Source organism: Leptonotus elevatus, chromosome 18 (genome assembly GCF_054856555.1).
Source record: "Leptonotus elevatus isolate MCC_2025b chromosome 18, RoL_Lele_1.0, whole genome shotgun sequence".
Classification (NCBI taxonomy): domain Eukaryota; kingdom Metazoa; phylum Chordata; class Actinopteri; order Syngnathiformes; family Syngnathidae; genus Leptonotus; species Leptonotus elevatus.
The window spans coordinates 11,904,233-11,925,976 of NC_141256.1; the positions used below are offsets into that span (position 1 = coordinate 11,904,233).

At 39.0% G+C, this 21,744-nt stretch overlaps 1 protein-coding gene across 2 annotated transcripts in view; it reads right to left on the reverse strand.

The window, feature by feature from the left end:
* LOC147158617 (MAM domain-containing glycosylphosphatidylinositol anchor protein 2) overlaps window positions 1–21,744 on the reverse strand; it is a 223,234-nt gene that overhangs the window by 199,670 nt on the left and 1,820 nt on the right. For both annotated transcript variants that reach the window (XM_086060428.1, XM_086060426.1), the window contains exons 2-4: window positions 16,729–16,815; window positions 3,529–5,456; window positions 1,933–2,076 (exon numbers count right to left, since the gene is read on the reverse strand). The gene's annotated coding sequence lies outside the window, so the exon portion shown is untranslated. The remainder of the gene's footprint in view (window positions 1–1,932; window positions 2,077–3,528; window positions 5,457–16,728; window positions 16,816–21,744) is intronic.

Genomic DNA, 21,744 nt, shown 5'->3' on the forward strand with positions numbered 1-21,744 from the left:
AACTGATTAATTGCATGGTCAAACTAATCGGATATTAGCACTTCTAAAATCAGCAAAAATGAATAAAAATCAGCAGATATTTAGCTGAATTATTTTTCTTTATTTTTTTACATTTTAACTAGAGCTGTCAAACTATTACATTTTTTTTAATCAGAGTAATCACATGTTAGAATTTTGATTAATCACAATTTTTCACTTAATTAAAAAGGCTTTTTATCCCAAAAAAATTGCCCTCCAAATTTAAAGAGCACCTGTTGTGTTAATTTTTTCGACATTTAATGTTATGAGGATGTCTCCAAAAATGTGTATCCACTGCACACGCTCATCCACCTCTTTTTCTAATCAGTTCATTACTTGCATAATTTATAATGCAAAAATAAAAATAAAAAAGTTTGACATCAACAAACATTCTGAATGTCATATGCAAATATTTATTAAATGCTTTACTTGAATGCACGTAACTATGCTTATTGCTCAAAACAACCTTACTTTTAACATAACCGTCCACTGTCACGCTAAAGGATCATCTGCGCTCAAAATTAATAGTGTGATTAATCTGCGATAATACATGATTAATGCGCAATTTTTTTGTGATTGATTAATTATTTAATGCTTTAACTTTGACAGCACTAATTTTAACACAATAGAACAAAAGACAAAGTTAATGACATTGAAACCCCTTTAAAAAAAAATGAACAAAAAAAAATGAATTTTGCAGATTTTTGTCACTGTTAAATTAAACAAATACTAAATTTGCTTTACAATGTGTTCTAGGCACCCTAACTAGTCTAAACACATTATTCTGATTAATATTGCATTTGCGAATTTTTAATTAATCCGAAAAATCCACCCCAAAAATCCAATCTGTTTAATTCATATTCCACAACCTCAATATTAATCAGAATGCCGTGGGGGTGCATAAGACATACTATAAAGAACATTTTGGATTTAACTTCACATTCAAGGGACCAAAAAATAAGTTATTTATTCATAATAAAAAAAAATATTAATTAGTTTTCACTGAAGCAACCCCCTTCGCTCCCGGCTGTTTTACTGGATTTTGACTGATTTTGCAAGGCCCACAGAATATTGCGTTCTATTGCTATAAAAACATGGAACCTACCAAAAGAAAGATTAGAGTCTTGTATATATATTTCTATCTGTTTCTGTTTTGCAGCAACTCGCATTAGAATATAGCTAAGTTTCATCATTATTCACAAATCTGTTTAAAACACTGGGGGAAAGAGCTTGTTTGCAACATGGCCCTGGTTGATCTCTTATACTCTGCTGCCACCTACTTGCCGTTTTTGTAACAACTACCATTGCTGTAAGGTTTCTCTTCAGTTTTGAGGCTGCATCAAAATCGGGGCAATGGCGAGCTCAGTGTGTTGAGCACCCGCAATATCCTCGGAGCAGGCGAACCTGGTTTGATTGCCGGACTGTGCGGTCCTTTCCTGCAGGTCATTACCTCACTCTCTCCCATTTCCTGTCAATTCTTCAGCTATCCTATCAATTAAAAGGCTAAAGGCACAACAACAACAAAAAAGCCTTTTGTATGCTTTGGCATAAAAAAAAACACATTTTTGGGACCATGGTAATAGAACATATTTATATGTTTTTGGGAGCAAATGAGTTAATCAGTTATCAGAAATTTTTCCGCCAAATATTGGGATTGGCGTCAACATTAAAAAAAAAAAAAAATCCATATTGGTTGACCCTAGCTTAAGGGTAAAACTTTGAGGGGAAAAAAAAAGTATTACCGGTAGATGTTCTCGTGGTGTTACAGATTTTGTCATTTTAAGGGTGGATCTGGAATATATCCACTGTGATAAATAGAAGTTCATTCCACCACTTAAGTGTGGTGTTTATAAAATTGTTGCGCTATATCGGGACTCACTCATTCTAATGTGCTCCCGGCGGCGCGTCACTTACGTCAGCATAAACCTGTTCGTCCTTCTGGCAGACTGGAGACACAGGAGGCGCCATTATCATCGCATTACGCCTCACCCGGCCTCGGTTCATCCTGACATTTCCCGTTTTTGGGCTCGGGGGAAGAGAGGCGTCGCGCTCGGCCGCCTGGCGTGGTGGAATGAGACAAGGGAAGATAAAGACGCTTTTTGATTTTTCCTGGAAAAACTCGACGCACAGTTTGGCTCCATCTGGCACTTTCCTTATTCCCGTGCGGAATTCCCACACCTGAGCAGGAAATGGCATGTGTGAATATAATTTTCAGGGAATACAGCAGGGCATTGAGATAAATTTTGAGTTTTTCGATGCGAGCCACACCAAGGTAGAAATATTGAGACATGGTTTTGTCATCTAGGCTTTTTCCTGGCTCAAATTGAGGCAGACATGGTACCATTCTGATCACTGGGCTTCAAACCTACAGCTTTTTTCGAAACAGTATTTGGAAACTTTGACCCAAATTTGAACCACTATAGCTTGACATAGTAACTAACCCAAATTTCAAACTCTACCCCTGGCCTGAAATAATAATTTGAAAGCGTAACACTTGTTTGAAAGTAAGCAAATTTTCCTGATCTAGCACTTTTCACAAAGAGTGCTACACATAGTTAAAAATTAGACGTGCAACAATTAATTGATTATCAACTTTATCAATAAGTATTTTTAATAATCGATTAATCATTTAGACAATTTGTTCCGTTAAAAATTGCTCAAATCCTCTGAATTTCAGCCTCACAATAGTAAATAATCTCCAATTTCTATAGCCCTCCATAAAAGAAGGCTGGTTTGGTGTTGATTCTGAATTTATAAAAAATGTCCATGTACTTTTACTTTGGAAAACAAAAATCAAAATTTTTGCTCATTTTCTGACAGGTGTTACAGATCAAAGCAGTAACTAAATAATTATAATTGGGCATATAATTATAATAATAATGTCCTATTTTTTTAGTAAAGGAAAGGGAAATAAAATGTTTTTTTAATATGATTCACTGATAATCGACAAATGTATAAATTCTTAAAAATAAGTGTTAGTTGCAGCCCTATTTAAACTTTTAAAAAATCAATCACATGAATTCCATAGTTGAATCCTGATTAATCATTTTTGTATCTGTTCTACATTTGCAATAGCTATTTAGTAGTTTTCAAATTTTGCATACTCTTCTCAACGTATGAGTGGACAAATATGCTTACTGCATGCAAGTTTATTGGAAAATCAAAGCCAACAATTAACAAAATGGGAACGTACTGAAAAACTGTTACTGACTGTACTAGAAATAAATATAAATACACAAATAGTACATTTAAATACAACACATTATTAAGTTCCAGACCAGTCCCTCAACATCATAGCAAGTACATCTCCCAACTTAATTTCTTACAGAATATTAAGTTTAACTTGTCATATGTCCTTTGTCATCACTGAAGCAAAGAATAATTTAATTTACATTTCTTAGCTCATAGTTTCCTAAGTTATTTTTCCTCTTTCACCTTTACTCTCCCACTTTATCTGCCATTCCCCTCAAATCTCTCCAATCTAACCATTCACAGCACAGCTGCTCTTACCTGCTGAGTAGTTGTACTTGTTTTTTCATAGTGTCCAGTCAATTCGGGCCTCCCATAAAGCCGCAGTCTATAATTTACGTATACTGTATTTTATTTTATTTTTTTATTTCATCCACGATGCCTTAATTTCTTTTGAGGCACCAAATGTATTTGGGTATTTTAAGGGCTCCTCCTCGAACTGAGCCAGTGACGGTGTGGCGGATTTCTTCTTCGTTAGTGTCTTGGCAGGGCGCTACTTTCTTCTTCTCGCCACTTAATCAATAATGTAGGTGAGTTATATGCGTATATGCACCACACTGCCCCCAAAAGGCCAAGACAGGAACAGAACAGGCAAGGCAAACAACTGTTCAGTGCGCAGTACAAATTCAATGAAACGTTGTGCATTTGTGGCGTTCTGTATTAAAAACCGTATTTTAGACACTTCTGTTTTTAATATGGACAATAAATGACATGGGGGGGGGGGGGGTTCTCTTTTTTTTTCATTTCATGTTTTTCCATTAGGTATTGTATTTGCACACAAACATGTAGTCCAATGCTTTAATCCTTATGCAATATATGTGATTAAGTTGTTAAAAAAATAGTATATATTTTGGGCTCATATTAGTGGGAAAACCACTAATGTTTTAATAAAATAGGAAGAAGCATTTCATCTAAAAATAAATAATCTGTGTAAGTAAAATACTATTTTCATGGTGTTAGAAAAGGTACCAATAAATTAAAAATAATAAAAAGAAAAAAGTCTCACTAAAATGCATGCTTCAGCAAAAAAATGTTTTACTCCTTTTGGAAACCGTTCATTGAAGAGACAACTCTGACTTCCAAAGGAAGTGCATTCCACAATTTGGGGGTGAGGGACTACAAGGCTCTATTAATTATTAATCTCCTGTGAGGGGCATTAAAGTAAAACGAAGTGAGCAGACTGCAGTCACCTAAAAGCTCAATAAAATGACAAAAAATCCACCAAGAATGGAGGAGCTTGACCGCTGACCTGTTAACATTCTGTACTGAATCCTAAAATGAACAGGGAGCCAGAACAAGGACAGAACGAGAGTCATGCGGTTGATCCCACAGGATGGAGACAAAAGCCTCGTGGCGGCATTCTAATCTAGTTGGAGACCGTCTAATAACGTTTTGTTGAAACGGGTGAAGAGGGAATTGCAATAGTTAAGCCGCAAGCCGACAAAAGGCGTGAATGATCTTCTCTAGTTGAGAATGGGAGAACATGGATCTAATTTTAGTAATATTTTGGAAGTCGCAAAGCAGAAACCTTCTAAATTTGATGCAGAGTAGTTTTAATAACAATAACAACCATGTCAAATTTGAATGATTCAAAAATGGTCAATTTTGCACACTGTAGGCATCAGAGAGGGGCCTCAGCTGGGATAATTATGCTAAGCAAAGCTTCCGCACCCACAGTTCACATCTGGTGATACATAAGTTTAAAACGGGACTCCAGTGTGTTCCACAATATGGTTTTTGGAATATGTGTGTGTATGTGTAACCTGTGCGTCTTGAAGAGAAAGGTCAAGGCGGAGTCGCCGAGAATGTACGGCATCTTCCTGTTTCCGTGGAGGAAGCACGAACATGCTTCACACAACCAACACGTGCGTCTGTGTGTGTTATTGTGAGGGAGACAAATAGCGTACGTGAGCAAAGTGAGATCACACGCTTCTGTGGACGGTCGACCTTCTCCGGAAAGCACGTTTCTTCCCTTTTGACGTTTTTAAGCGACCCTACTATTAATCTCCAGTGGAGGGAACATAAGGAAGAAGAAAAAAAAAAAGAAGGGGTCTTATGTTCAGTGGATGTCAGAGCAATCGATTGCGGTGAGCGTCTGTAAACAATGCAGCCAGCCAGCGATGTCGGGAGAAGATCCGATGATTTATCCTTCGGAGACAAAAGGACGTTCCGTCGTTCCGCTTCGGTAGCTGTTGGAAGAAAAAAAAAATAGTCAGGTAATGGAAATTTACTAGAGTGAGCTGCTGCGTGTGATCAGTTAATAATGTTTTTACACTTGGTAAAGGAGCATGTGACTCGTCCAAGGTTATTTTTACTGGAGCAAAGCAGTATGTGTAAATACTGCCGCATTTCAGATATCGGTATTTAGAAAGTGACTGAGGCCCTTCCAAAATCGTTTTCATCTTTGTATCCTGGCTTGAAATCGTACTTTGAAACCCTAAATCTTGTTTGAAACCTTAGTTCAGAACCTTTACCCTGGCTTCACTACTTCATTTGAAGCCCTACTCTCAGTTTGAAATCTCAATTGACAGTATCGTGAAAACCTCATCTAATTTGTAAGCTTTATGCCTGTTTTTAAATGCTAACTTGAAACCCTAACTCTGGTTTAGAACCGTAGTTTGAAACCCTAATCCAGGTTTTTTACAACGTCATTTGAAAATATATTCCTGCCTTGCAATCGTAATTAACTAATTCACTGCCAATGACGGCTATAGACGTCAAAAATTCATTTGAACTATTTCTTACTTCTTACTATTAGTTTAATTTTTTTTTTCCACTTTTGTTAACAAGAGTATGAAAACCTAGAATTTTTTTATTGTTCATTTAGAACAAATATAAAATTTGTGATTAATCGTGAGTTTACTAGTGAAATCATGCGATTAATTATGATTACAAATTTGTATCGCCTGACACCCCAAATTTTTAAAAATGTTTTCTTTTCTTTTTTTATTCATTCACTGCCATTCACGGCCATAAACGTAAAAAAAATATTTAAACTATTTCTATTAGTTTAAAAAAAAAATCCACTTTTGTTAACAAGAGTATGAAAGCCTAGATTTTTTATTGTACATTTAGAACAGATACAACATTTGTGATTAATCGTGAGTTAACTAATGAAGTCATGTGATTAATTACAATTAAAAATGTTAATCGCCTGTCGCCCCTAATTTAAAAACATAATAATAATAATTTTATGAATTTATGGCAGTGAATGAGTTAAAAACAGGTTGGAAACCCTCATTTCAAATCCCTGGTTTAACATCTTCATTTGAAACCCTAATCCTGGTTTGACACCTTGATTTCAAACTCTACCCCTGTCTTTAAATCCTAATCCTTGCTTGAGAAAATAATTTAGAAACCGTACTCCTGACTTGAAACTCTTCAAAACTTTAACCCAAGCATGACACTTGAAACCCTACCAAACCTGTCTTGAAATGTAAAACCCTAATTGTTCTTTGACACCTTAATTTGAAAGCCTATGCCTTCCTTTAAATACACATTTAAAACCCTAACCCTGGCTTGACAAAATATTTTGAAACTCTACTTCTTGTTTAAAATCTCAATCCAGGTTTCAAACCCGAACTTCAAATGCTAACCCTGTCTTGATTGGATTCTTAGTTGGAAATCGTACCTCTGGCTAGAACCCCCAATCCGCCTTTGAAGCCTCAATCCAGGTTTGAATCCTTTACTTCAGAACATTATCCTAGCTTGCTTTCCCAACTGGTTTGAAATTTAAACCTTAACCCAGCCTTAACACCCTAACCGTGGCTCAATAGCAACATTTGAAACCCTAATCTAAACCCATATCCCTGGTTGTTTTTTAACAACAACCCCCCCCCCCCCCCCACCACCACCACCACCACCACAAAAGTCTGCTTCTTGAACCGAAAGTCTCTGGTGACAACTGTTTAAAACTCCCCCGCATGTTTTAGTAATGTTTGTGGCGTGTGTGTGCCCTTGAATGCGTGTAAGAGAATCAAAGTAATTAGCATCAACATTTTGTTTTTAAACGCCTAAATTCACATGTTTACACGTGCTTTTGCCAGATTTCACGCAAAGACGGTCAAACATTGTCATCATTTTCATGTGTCTGTTTGCATGCAAACACAACACTTGTTTGTTTTCCTGGAACGTTCGCGTGTGACAATTTGTTCTGATTTGTTTTTTACACACACACACACACACTAAACATGGATGACAAATCAAAAGCAAGGGGCAGGGGGGAACAAAATGGCACCGGCACCAAATGTTCCACAGCTTGCCCGTAAATCCATGCAGTATTAATTGGACCGATTATTCTCCTCCCGTCACAGCCCAAAAGACCCAAAGACGCTTCTGTTTGTTGTTCTATTTGTAGTTGTTCTCTTTTGTATAAAGCTCCATGAGCCAGACTGGCCTGAACAATCGAGCGCACGGGTTAGGGTCAATTTCACCAAAACATGTTCAACAAAACCGAGACAAAAATATATATTTAAAAAAAAAAAAAAAAAAAAATTTAAAGAAAAGATTATTAAAAAATAGGGGCGTCAGGCAATTACAATTTTTTATCATAATTAATTGCATGACTTCACTAGTTAACTCACGATTAATCACAAATTTTTAATTTGTTCTAATACAATAAAAAAATTCTAGGCTTTCATACTCTTAACAAAAATGGCAAAAAAAAAGTAAAACTAATAGTTCAAATGAATTTTTGAAGGTGAAGTTGTAAACGTGAGGATGCTGTTTTTGAAAGTCTCACAGCAGATTGCTTGAAAGTACAGACTGTCGACTCCACGTGCTTTTAAAGTGTCTAATTACAGCTTCTATCGGTGAGAAGTTTGCACGCATCCGCCTGTGTGTGTGTTGTACGAGGTCACCATGATAAAAAAAAAATTAAAAAAAATGTCCATATGCAGCAGAGTCCTGTCTGTCTGTACTCAGCTGTCGAGCGCACGGGTTAGCGTCAATAGCGCTCCCGTTTCCAAGGCGCAGCTCCCCGCAGCAGATGGCAGAGTTGTGCTCTGCAGAGGTGACTAAAAGCCCATTAGGCCCCCCCTCAAATTACAACCCGCCTCCTCCCTCTTCGCTGCGACGACACCTGAGCAAATTAGAACGTCATGAATGTCATGATCACCCTGTTTGCTTGAAGCAAATACAACATGCAGGGAAATAATGACAGACTTATACTACGGACACATATTTATAGAATCAACATCATGCTTCAAGATATGTAGCCAATGACATCTTGAGGGACACACGTTAAAAAACAAATCCATCAAGATTCACGAAGATGATAAAAATGTCATCATGAGTTCAGAGTCTCCTTCGGTTGCACACCTGCGAGGAGAAAATCGGCCCCTTGCTGCTGCAGGCCATTTTTGAAAGTTTTTTTTTTTTTTACTCCTTTTTTTCTTTTTAAATGGACACTGAACAAAGTGAGTCCTTTAAATGTCACCGCCTGCTCCCCAGCCCGAGATGACCGCCGCCGTGTCATTTCGGGCTCAGCTGAGGGCAAACGCACTCATGACACGCACGACTCGCTTCAAAACACACAGACACACGCACGTAATATATTGTTTTATTTGAAAGGAAATCAAAATGAGACCATTGGCCACTTTATAAGGTACGCCATTTGTGCAGTTAGAAGGTGACAGACATGTTCAAAAAATACAATTTAAAAAACATTCAAATAAAGTGCTAATCAATATGTCCAATCAACAACAGGGAAAAATAATAATAATAGGGAATAAAGTCAACAGCAAGCCTTCCTATGAACTGTCAAAAGTCAATTAACCAACCAACTTATCGACCTACCAATCAATCAACCGTCCAACAAACGAGCAGACAACCAACCATCTAACAAACTGACCAACCTATTAATCCACCAAATGACCATTCTAATCTACCTACAGACCAAACAATCATCCAACCAAAAAATAAACAAGTCAAAAGAAACAACCATTCAAATAACTAACAGCCCAACCAACACACCAGCTGCCCAACTGACCGGCCAATCTAATCTACCAACCAACCAATCATTCGATCAACATATTGACCAACCAACCAACAACCAACAAACCAAATCAATCAGATGAACTTACTAACCAAACAACGCACAATCCAACTAATAAACAGACCAACATACCAAGCAACCAATTGACCGACAAATTAAACCTACCTGCCAACCTATTAAACAACCGACTGGTCAACAAGCAAACCCACCGTCGAGATAACAAACAACCCAACTGACGACTAATCTACCTATCAACCAATCAATCAATCGACTATTAACCTCACAAATCGACAAATAAACCAACTCAAAAAAGAATAAGCGACCATCCAACTACCAAACTTATCAACCAACTAATCAACTAACCTGCCTTCTAGCAATCAACGAAGTGACCAACGGACTAAATGACTGACTGACCATCAACATGCTAATCAATCATTTGATCCACACAAAATAATCAACCGATGAATCACCCTACTAATCAAATAACCAACCATCCAACAACAAATAACTGCTAACCTGTCACAATGTCATCTCACCTGCTGCGTTGTTTATGCCAACAAGCGCCGTCTCCTCACGTCTAGTAAATATATATCACATTGTCAGCGCGTATGACTTATGAAGAGGAATTTAGGCGGAGACGAAAACCAATTTTGCAGGACAAGGCAAGACTAAATGAGACGGTGTGTACGCAGCGAGCACAGCGTGGGCGATGCAGTTGTGTACATTTCCATCATAGAGGTACAATCCCACAAGGGAGCTTAAAATAAAAGTTTATTTCCTGAATATTTATTGAATTGTCAGCAAAAGAATGGAAAGAAATGTGACCACCTGTGGAATGTTTAGCAGTTCTGTGTCAGACAGCTCACATTCAAAAAGTAGGCATGAACATGTTGTGAAACGTGACCAAATATCCAATCAACCGACCAACCAATCTAAACTTATTCTACAGACACTATGCCAATAGCTTGGTCGAGGTATAGTACTTTGGCGATCATTGATTGGTTGGTTATCGGTCGGTCAGTTAGTCAGTTTGTTTGATTGGTTCATGGGTAGATAAATCTGTCAAGTTTGTTAAATGATTGGTTTGTTGGTTGTTGTTTTGTTTTTGTTTGCTTAATCGGTTTGTAGTTTTTTTTGGTTTGTTATTCGGTTGATTGATTCTGTTGGTCGATAGGTTGAATGTTTGGTCAACCAGTTGGGAGGTTGATTTGTTTGTCGAATGATTGGTCATTAGCTTAGTTGGTTAGTTGGTTGATCACTTTGTTGTTTTTCTGGTTGGTTGATCGGTTTGTTTGTTTTCTGGTTGGTTGATCGGTTTGTTGTTTTTCTGGTCGGTTGGTTGGTTGGTTGGTTGATTCAGTGTTTAGTCAATCACTTGGTTTGTCAATTTGGTGGACAATTGCTTTGGGCAGTCAGGCAGTTTATTGGTTGGATGATTTGTAGGTTGAGTACTTTATCAGTGGATTGGTTTGCTGTTCTGTTGTTTAGTTGAGAGATTTGTAGGTAGATAGGCAGGTAGGTAGGTAGGTAGGCAGGTAGGTAGGTAGGTTAGTCAGTCGGTTGGTCAGTCATTTTGGTTTGTCAGTTGATTTAGATTGAAATATTGATAAATGGTAATAGATTAGATCAGGGTTCACCAATTCCAGTCCTCGAGGTCCAGAGTCCTTCAGGTTTTAGATGTTTCCGCCCACTAGCACACCTGATTCATATAATCATCTCATCAGCATGCCTGATAACGATACTGATCTTTAGTATCAGGTGTGTTGGTAGGCGGAAACATCTAAAACCTCGAGGACCTAAATTGGTGAACCCTGGATTAGATAGTCGATCAGTTAGATGGAAAGTTTGTTGACAGGATGATCAGTAGTTTGGTGGGCAAGTTATTCATTGGTTTGTTTTTTTGTTGATGGGTTGGACAGTTGTCTGGTGGGCCAGTTGGTTTATTGTTTGATCATTTAGTAATTTATTTTCCCGGTCAGCCAGGCATTTCGACGGTTTGTTTGTTGGTTGACTGGCTGGACAGGTTCTGTTTTGTCACATGACTGTCATTTGTCCTTTCCAGGTTTGGAAATGTCTTTTGTCTGTTTCTTAACTTCTTCTCACGTGTGTGATTTCAGGACAACTGTAGCGATGTCCACTCGTCCAACTGCCTTCATCCTGTGGGAGACATTTTTATATCGAGGGAACGGTGCGCCATGCCCGGGGCCTAAACAACTGCAGCTTCAATATTCATACAAAGTGTGCACAAACAAAGCCTGCGGATCACAAACATACACACACACACATTGTGGTTGCCCAGTGTGTCTTTAATAGTCAAGGACACATACATTTGGTCCCAATGAGCATGCAGCCTATTTACTGCAGCACTCTTTGTCTGAACTGCTCTGCACTCCATCCATCCATCTATTGATTAGTTGGCCCAGTATTCACACACACAGTGTGCGTGTACGTACACAAAGGCGGTTCGCCATTGTGGTGCCGTTGTGGGTCTTAAAACTTCAAAATCAACTACAGAGTGGATCAAGGGTCTCTGCGGAATATGTTAGTGCAGCAGCTAAAACGTTTGAGTGTTTGTTGGCAAAAAATTACTTCTTTTTTTTTTTGACCGTGACAGGTCACCATAAGGTGCATTCAATTACGGGAAAGGTGGGGGACAAAACTTTGCTGAAGCTATTAACCTCACTCCTGCTCCTCTTCTTTTTTTTCCCCCCAATTGTCCATAACTCTGACTCATACAACAACACCACTCATATGACTGTGTTGTGCAGTTCTACTGTCAGTCCTCTGGGCATTTTCCTGTCTCTTACGACACAAAAAAAGTTCTTCCCTTTCCCCACGTTACTGTCAACTCGCTATCCCACTGTTTCAAAGCCTCTTTCCTCATCCATCGTTACTCCCAGGTACTTAAACGCTTGGACTCGTTCGAGACTGGGGTTGTTTCTTATCCTTGATGTCGTTCTTTTTTTTTTCTCACTACTGACCATTACTTCTGTCTTGGATGTGTTCGCCATCAGTCAATTTGACTGCATAACGTTTTGACAGGACAACCACTTTCGTTGCAGCTCTTCCTCGCTGTCAGTCATCAATGTCAAGTCATCTGCAAACAGCAGCTCTCATGGTAAACCATCTTTATACTCTTCACTGAGCACATTTAGGACAACAATGGAAAGGAAAGGGCTTAGGCGCAAGCCCTGGTGTAAAGGCCTCTAAACAGCAATCGCGCCGGAAAAATGACAAAAATAAATACACCACCAAACCGATCACGTGTATATAAGAACAACCCTCCAGACCATCCGCGGCGGTAGTCACTATTCCTCATAGAGTTGCCACCCGTCCCGTTTTTCCCAGAATTGTCTTCTTTTTTTACCAGCTGTCCTGGAAAATAAAAATCTCTCCCGGGACACAATTTGTCCTATTTTTTAGGAAGAATGCCAAAAGCAAATTCTATGCATTTACGTCGGTGCACTTTGGATTACCAGAACTCTGACACCGTTTGTGCTATCTGAAAAATTCCAGCCCTTGCGCCTTACAGAAAAAGTACTGTCATTACGGTAAATACAGTCCTCCTCTCACGGGAGCCACGGAAGTGAGTCTTGACTTTCACACATTTCTACTTTGATGAAGAAAACGTTAACAATTTATAGACCCTACCAAGTTGGTGACTTTGTAGTACGTACGGAATTGTGGGTGATGTTTTTCTAGAATAGTTACACGTTGCCACGCCGTGTTTGTAGCTTATTGTTTTTTAGAGTGTATGCTTTGTTTGTAGTTTACAGTGTGTGTGACTAGCTGAATAATGAATATTCCACTAAGTTCTGTTTGTTTTGTGATGAGGGGCATACATTGCATTTCTCTCTCTCTCTCTCTCTCTCTCTCTCTCTCTCTCTCTCTCTCTCTCTCTCTCTCTCTCTCTCTCTCTTTCTCTCTCTCTCTCTCTCTCTCTCTCTCTGGAAAAAAATATTTCTCAGCTTTTATATACCGGGTACTTTTGAACAAAAAGTGGCACGTCCAAAATTATTCATACCTTTCTCCTCAAAAATCAATAGAAAACGCCTTTATTGGCTATTAAAGCAAATAAAACATATCCTATAGTTGCTGATCAGCTTTTTGCATGACTCGGCTGATATTTTTGCGCCGTGCAATGACGTCGTAAGAGTTCGTTTTTCTTGATAAACTGTAGCGTTTCTTTGCTGTTTTCCATCTAAAATAGCATTAATATTCGCTTCTTTAATTAATTCCAAGAATATTTCAGTTCCGTTCCCTCCCCAAACAAACCGTACTTTATCGTGCGTCATTGCTATGGGACTACAAAATGTGACGTAATATCCGGTTAAAACATGCGACGTGTATCCGGTCTTGCCAGCGGTTATTCGCAAAACCTGTTTCCATAGCCCAAATTCGCCCAAATTTGTCTTTTTTCGATACACTTCAAAATCTATTCCCTCTAAGCGTAAAAACGTTTTTTTTGCGAACTTTGGGCCCTTTTGGGAATTTCTAGCGTTTCCATTCTGTTTTATTTCCGCATTTCATGAAAATTCAAATAAAAATGGGTGGATGGAAACCCAACTACAGAAGCAAAGGGGCTTTCCGTACTTTGTATTCTGCTGTCTTCTGTATTCTGACCTTTGTTTTCACTTTATGTGTGTAGAGATTGTTTGATGTGCCATTACGCTACTTTAGAGATGTATTTTGCCCCCAATTGTGCAGCGTCGTTTGCCTTGGACTTTCAAAGGTTCAACTGTAAGCCTTTGATGACTGAGGGCGGACAATTCCGGATAATTGCAGCGAGGAGCTGGCGCGTTCAGCAGTCCTGAACGTTACGCGGGATAAGATTCTCTGGCACGCAGGCAGAATATTGGATTTTTCCCCCCCAAAGTCAATAAAAGGCCGGGCCATTAAAGAGAATATATATGCTTTATTTGAAGAGCAGCACTACTGTGGCTCTTTTATTATTGACACTATTGCGCTGACACACACGCACACACTCCGCCGCCCAATGTAATGAGTCTTACGTGGAAGTCGACACTAATAGAGACACAGTTCAGTTCAAACGGATTTGGAAAAAAAAAAAAAAATGAATGTACACCGCTTCTCTTTGGGCTTTTGCGCTACATTGACTCCTAGTATGATATCAAAATCCCAGAGGTTATTTTCTTTTGCCTACAAGTGAAGGCAGCGTTTTTGCTGAGAGGGCAAAAAAGCAAATCACGAGCGAGTAGAGTGTTGCCGCAGATTGAACAAACTATATCAGACTTTCTTTTTTTTTTTTTATTGCAGCTGCTGTTTTGCTGACATGAAACTCGCAGCAATAAAAGCACAACCAATTATCATCAACTACGTATGCGATACAATATTTTATGATTGTATGGTATGTGCTACCAAGCATTTTGGAAAAGGACTGAAATAATTTTTAGGTTGAATAGTCAATCAGTTAGTTCATTAGATGGTAGGTTGGTTGGTTGGTCAAATGTTTGTTGGCTTGCTGATCAGTCAGTCAGTCAGTAGGTTTATTGGTCAGTTTGATGTATGGTGGTTTTTGTTCAGGAGGTTGGTTGGTCGGTTTATATTCAGTCAGTTATTTGGTCTATTGATAAATTGGTCAGTCAATTCATCAATTGGTCACTTTGTTTGATAGATGGTTGTTTGTTTGTTCAGTCAGTCAATTTGGTTGGTTCATTGGTTGGTTAGTCGATCAATCGTTTGGTTGGTTGGTCAGAAGATTCGGTCTGGTCAGCTGGTTGGTTGGTTGGTTTGTTGGCCAGTTGATTAATTGGTCAGTTAGTTAGTTTGTTGATCATTCAATTATTTGGTCAATTTGTCAGATGGTTGGTCATTTTGTTTGTTGGCCTGTTGATCGTTCAGGCAGTTAATTAGTTTTTGGTTAGTTGTTTAGTTAGTTGGTGAATTTGTCATATTGTTTGTTATTTTATCTGTCAGTTGGTTGGTCAGTCAGATAATTGGTTGATCATTCGGTTTGTTAGTAGGTCGGTCAGTTGGTCAGTTTGTCAGATGGTTGGTTGGTCGGTTGGTTGGTCGGTTGGTTTGTTGGCCTGTTGATCAATTCAGGCAGTCGATTGGTTTTTGGTTAGTCGTTTAGTTGGTTAATTTGTCATATTGTTTGTTATTTGATCTGTCAGGTGGTTGGTCAGTCAGATAATTGGTCAGTTGTCGGATAGTAATTGTTCATTTGGTTAGTTGGTAGGTCGATCAGTTGGTTGGTTGCTAGTTTGGTTTGTCAGTTTTATGGTTGTTTTGCTTTTTGGGTTGTTGTTTTTTGGCCAATCACTTGATTGCTTGTTAGGAGGTTGTTTGATTAATTGGTTGAGTCAATGATTCTCAGTGTCTGTTTACGCAGGAATGGTTGATTGGTTGTGTCAGATCTAAGCCCTGACACAATGTTAAAAACGGATTAAACTTGTCGTGGATGAACTAATCTTCCATCTTTGTCTATTTGCTTTCCCGTTCTTCCTGGTTATTCATCACAGCCATGATCCCATATATAATCAGGCATGCAGGGGTTGTGCTGATTCGTATTCATGTGCAGCATGAGGAGGTAACGTGTGTAAATATAGGATTTCTTCATCTGCTAATGTATATATGCACAGGTCCAGGTGTGAGGCGCAGTGTGATTATTCGCATTTGCTGTCTGGATCCAGTTAATGAGTTTATTTATGAGGCAAATGAAGAGCTGGCATTGTTGTTCATGGTGACAGAACGGCAAGGTGGAGCGATGTGCGTCCACCGTGCACCTCCTGTGGATTAATGACTTCCCAAGAAAGGCGGGACAGGTTCAACTACTCTTGATTACAAATAAAAGTTTCCCTGAAAGCCAACAATCAGCCACCGGTGAACTCTGCAGACAGCATCATTTGTATGTCGCCGAGCGGCAGAGCAGTGATGCGTAAATTTGCCGCCGCCCTGGAACGCTTTGTTTACCTTTGACAAATGACTAATAAATAAAGTCTTCATGCTAAGAAGATGAGTTGTGAGGAATTGCAAAAGTGAACAAATTTAATTCAACTTAATATAAAAATGAATTTACAGTGAATATAAAAAGTGTACACACCCCTGTTCAAATGCCAAGTTTATGTGATATAAAAAAAACAAAGACCAATTTTGACCTATAACCCGTATAGCCTAATTGATAGAAATTTAAATCTGTTAAAGGGGGTTGCAAAAGTGTGCACACCCTCTTACAATTAAGGGTGTGGGTGTATTCCGAACCAATCACATTCAAACTCACCTTTAATGGAAGTCAGCACAGACCAGCCACCATTTTTAAAGTACCTCTGATGAACCCAAAATAAAGTTCTGTGTTTCTAATTCACCCTAAATGAAGTCCAGTCTTAGTGTTTGTTAGTGTACAGGGTGGGTCATAAGTCTCCACACATGGGAAAATCCATCAAAATAATTCAGATACAGTATCATAGGTACACAAACTCTCTATATGAAAACGTATGACTCACCGTGTATATAGTTTTAAGTGCAACATAGCTATTTCCACTCGATCTGCAGATATGTCTCCATGCAGAGCAGCCAGTCAGCACTCCTGCCTGCAAACGCAGTGAGAGTAAGCTGTAAATTGGTCCATACTGTATGCGAGCGTCTTCAGGGACCTCCATTCATCAGGGGGGGGGGGGGGGGGGGCAGCTGAAGTTTTCTTATTGCTGCGCTCCTAACTGTCTCCTTGACGAATCCGAATGCACGCCACCGCTGCTCCAAATTAGCACATGCGAAACAAGAAAATAGTTTTTATCAATGAATGCGCCTCGGCGGCGTACACTTTACATGCCATCGCCAGGTGAGCTACGCGGATGAGGATGACGCTACCCATCAAGTCATGTTGGCGCAGAGGTGTTGCATTTATGCTTGGTAGTGGTGGAATACGGATGATGCTACAATATGCAGTTTTTCCTCACTTATTGTGCCAAGGCTATTTTACATTAGAAAAATCGGACAAAAATAGTACAAAAAGCCTCCACAGTGATACATTAAAATTAAGTTAAATTACATTTCTTGTTCTCTGATAAAAATAAAAATAAAAAATAGGTTAACTGCACTGCATATGTAAATCAAGTCTCACCACGCTCTTGAAGTTGCGCTCCATGGAGTGGAAGCTTATCTTATCTGCTTGTCCTCGCTATAATAATGACCCCAATTAAGCATTCCGCTCAGCTCTGTGATTGAGCTGTTGTTATCTCCACTGCCTAAACAACAACACGCTTTCTCTTCTTCTCATCTGTCAGCTTCATTAGCAAACATGGACGCCGGTCCTGACGCGCCCAAAAGTCAACCAAATGGATCAATAGAGACCCGATAGAGTACCCAATAGATTGAGTTTTTAAAACGATCATTTTGATGGGTTTTTAAGAGTACACTTATTATAATGCCATTGCGTGTGGGAAAGGAGAGTCAGAGTTTCCAATACCTAGAATGCAGGACATATTTTACCTCCGCCGCGGGGGGTTACGTTCTAGACGAAGCGTGTCAAACTCATTCTAATGCAGGGACCACTTTCACCGGACCCACGACCCACGATATATTTATGTGTATATATGTGAAAACCGAGTGTTCACTCTGTTTCTTTAGGACAGGGAAGCTTACACTTCATCTGGTAATTTAGGCTTTTCTGTATTTAAATCGGACACAAGTGGCTCAAGCTAGCATAGCGTTTAAAGCTCGGCGGCAGAGTGGGGAAAAAAAGTCCACTTTTTGTCTGCAGTAAGTCATGCAGTGTGTTATCATATTGAGCGTTTTGCAAAAATGACATTTTGAGGCGGCCGAAACGCCGGCTTTCGGGAGCAAGTAATAGCACACAGCGGTGGTTTAACACACGAAAGGCTGCGTAAATGTGTGTTAATCTTGTGCTATTTGGCGGAAATTACAGAGCGTGAATATTAACCGCTTCAGCCTGGATTCTTGGGCTCAGTTTATTGGTTGGCATTTAGCCAGGATGTGGAACGAGACCCTTGCCTTTCTTGTGGATTCATTTGGATGGTCGCGGGAACGCTTTGGTATTGGCACAAAAATTGCAATCAATCACAATCAATAAGGTTACCGAACTGACAAAAAAATTAAAATATAAATAATCTTTACCGCGGTCACACTGTAATCATCAAAAATGTTTTTAAGTAACACTGCTTTTGAGGACAGAATTCAAAAGTTTTCTATTACTTTGAATGTTATAGAATTCTGACTTGTTTGACCTGTGGACCAAATCTTAGAAGAGAATTTCAGGTATTTTGTTTTTACTTTTTGTCATTTTAGGTCATAAATCCAAGTTGTTTGACTGTCAAGCCTTTTTATAAAAAAAATTTGGGGGGGACCAGATTTGTATAGAAATGTTCCGTTTCAATTCCAAATTGCTGGACTTATGGATCTTTTTTTTGTTGTTGGTCAAAATTTACAACTTTCAACGTTTGAACTTTTGGTTGAAATATAACAAAATAAAAATATTTTTGGGCCACATTTTTGTTCTAAAAAATTTTTTTAGGTCACAGTTACAAGTTTGGGTTGAAATTTTACATCCCAATTACAGGTTATTCCACATATTTTATACCATATTTTTGTTGAAATTTGAGATCAGATTATTGATCCCCCCCCCTTAAATTGAACCACATTTCAATTTGAAATTTACTTTTATTTATTTATTTAATTGCTTTTTTTGTTGTTAAATTTTTTGTTTGTTGTTATTTTTTGTCGAAAATTTACATCCGAATAATAAGCTGTCAAACTTACATCTATGCATTTTCTACACCGCTTATCCTCCCTATCAAATTGTTATTGAAATAATAGGTCCGACTACTCAGTTTTTTGTTGTTTGGACCAAATTTTTGTTAACATTTTAGGTCGCAATTCCAACTTGTATTTTTAAGGGATTTTTATTTATTTATTTATTTATTATATTTTAGTTTTGATCGGAATTCCCAGTTTTCAATGTTTGGACTTATTGCTTAATTTCTGGTAAGAAATTCAGTTTGTCGAAGTTTTGGAAAAAAAATTCACTTACAATTTCTAACTTTTTGATTTGTTGTTGACATTTTTTGTTTTTGGCAAAATACTTGTGGAAAGTTTAGGTAAATATTCCAAGGTTTTTGATCAAATTATTGTTAGAGTGTGTTGGAATTCAAAGTTGTTTAACTTTTGAAGTCCAATCCAAGCACAGAGAGAATAAAGAAATATAGAAATAGGAAAGATTTGATTCCAGAAACCTTCCACAGTGACCACGACACCAATTTAGCTCAAGTCATGTCATGCAGATGTCAACCGAGTTTTCATTCACAATTTCAGAGATGATTCACCCCCTATGCTAGCTCGCCCACCCGAAGACGATGGTACATTTCTTTGTTATAGTCTGCCCAACGGAGCCTGACATAATTGAGAGTGAAAGGAATCAGGTATGGGTTGATCGTGTGAGGGTGTGTGTGTGTGTGTGTGTGGGTGTGTGGGTGCGTGTGTGTGTGTGCACAAAATAAATCAATAGAGGTCATTACAAAACAAGAAGAGACTTGACAAGCCAAATGAAGATGTGTGATGTCATCACATTTGCCTCTGTGCACATAAACAATAGAAACTACGGGGAATAGAATGTAAACATTGCTAAACATACAAACGTTCATTTCTGTCAAGTACTCTTATTGATTTTGAACAATTCCCGGGAATCAATGCGTTCTTCGACCTCCTTGTTGTCACACAGAACCTATTGATTTTAAACGACGTCTGACCCGAGGCCCTTGGGGAAATCACTGATGACTTCCCGTCCACCTATCATTCAAATGGTTAGAAATCAATCATATGCTTCAGTGAGGGAATCTCCTTGGTTTTGAATACTGGTTGCGTGTCAATTAGCTGAGGTTTACGAATATATGGAAGTTCCACCATGTGATATGAATAATCATTGAAATAATGCAGTATTAAACTAAAATATGAAGAAAATGCTGGTCCAATAGTTTTGAAAAATGTATATTGTTCCAAAAGTTTAAAAAAAAAATGTAAGAAAACATTTTAATTCTGAACTAAAGCATCAACACAAATTTGATCCAAAAGTCAAACAAATAGAAGTTGGACAACTTGGAACTTGTTCCAAGAGTGAAATACTACTACTAATAATAATAATAATAATAATAATAATAATAATACTAATAATAATAATAATAATAATAATAATAATAATAATAATAATAATAATAATAATAATTGCAAACAACGTTCAAAAATTTTGCAAAAAAACCTGAAATTAGCTTAAGTGTTTTTTTGTTTTTTTTTATGTAAGCGTAAATACACTTCCCTATGCGTGTGTGTGCGTGCGTGCACGTGCGTGCTGGGGTGGGTTAATCAAGTCAGTTCTTTGGCCCAATGCACACACATCGCCACAGGCGCGCGCGCACACACGCGCGCCGCGTGTGTGTGCGCGTCGCTTTAAATGAACGTAGCGGGGGTCTCTGGCTGTCAGGACTAATCACGGTAAAACTCTCCGGAAGCTTCTGCCTGACCCTGCTGGAGGAAAAAGAGGAGGAGGAGGAGGAGGAGGAAGAAGGCAAGCCTACAGACAGCGGCGGGGGAAGAACGTGGCCTTTTTTTGTGTTTCGTTGGGATACAGATACAGTTCAGAATATATCGGGCCAGAGTTAGGAGGCCTCGTCTGGAGAAGGTGTCGTCATTTCGGTGCTGCTTGGGTAGCAAATGTCAATAAAACGAGGGCGGAGACGGCGTTCTCCGGCGCCTTTGACTTCCGATGTACAGCGACACACACAAAAACGCTCCCTGGGCTGAGCTACAAATAGACGCGTTGACATTCTGTTGTCGTTTTATTAATTCATAAATGTCAGCCGGGATCATCGCAGAAGGCTCAGGGAATTCCGGTTTTATTTACAAGGGACATTTGCTGATTTTGCAGGCCGGCGACCGTTTCCGCCCAGCGGCGCATCCGCTTGTCCTATACTTGGGCCCACCTGCTTGACAAGAACCCGACTCATTTTGATGATAAGGGCGAATCCAAATACGAATACGGCTCTTTTCAGAATTAAAGCGAGGAAGCACGCTGACCTATATATGGAGCAGTTTTTCCCTCTTCAATATCCCACGAGGTGGAAATGGTCCTCAATATGTCATATTTATTGGCGGACATTTCGTGATACGCCGGTCAGCCTGTCCGCACGCCGTTGTGATGATCACTAATGGCGGTGATGGTAACGTAAAATGAATACGGAGGCAGCTAGATGCATTATCTTTCATAGTGGCACTATTGTTACTATAACTATGGACTATATGCCACGGAGGAGGCGGGACTTCCGGGTTTTCACGCATCAACTTTGTTTCCGTTTCCGGTTTGCGACGTGTGGGCCGCGTCCCAGTGCTTGCGCTTCTGTCTTTGTGCCCCTCGGTTGCGTCTTCCCGTCGACGGGTGCGAGGCTGCGAGTGTGTAGTGTCTGTCTCGGCGTCGGAAGCATTTCAGATAGCCGAGACGCCCTCCCGCCGATGAG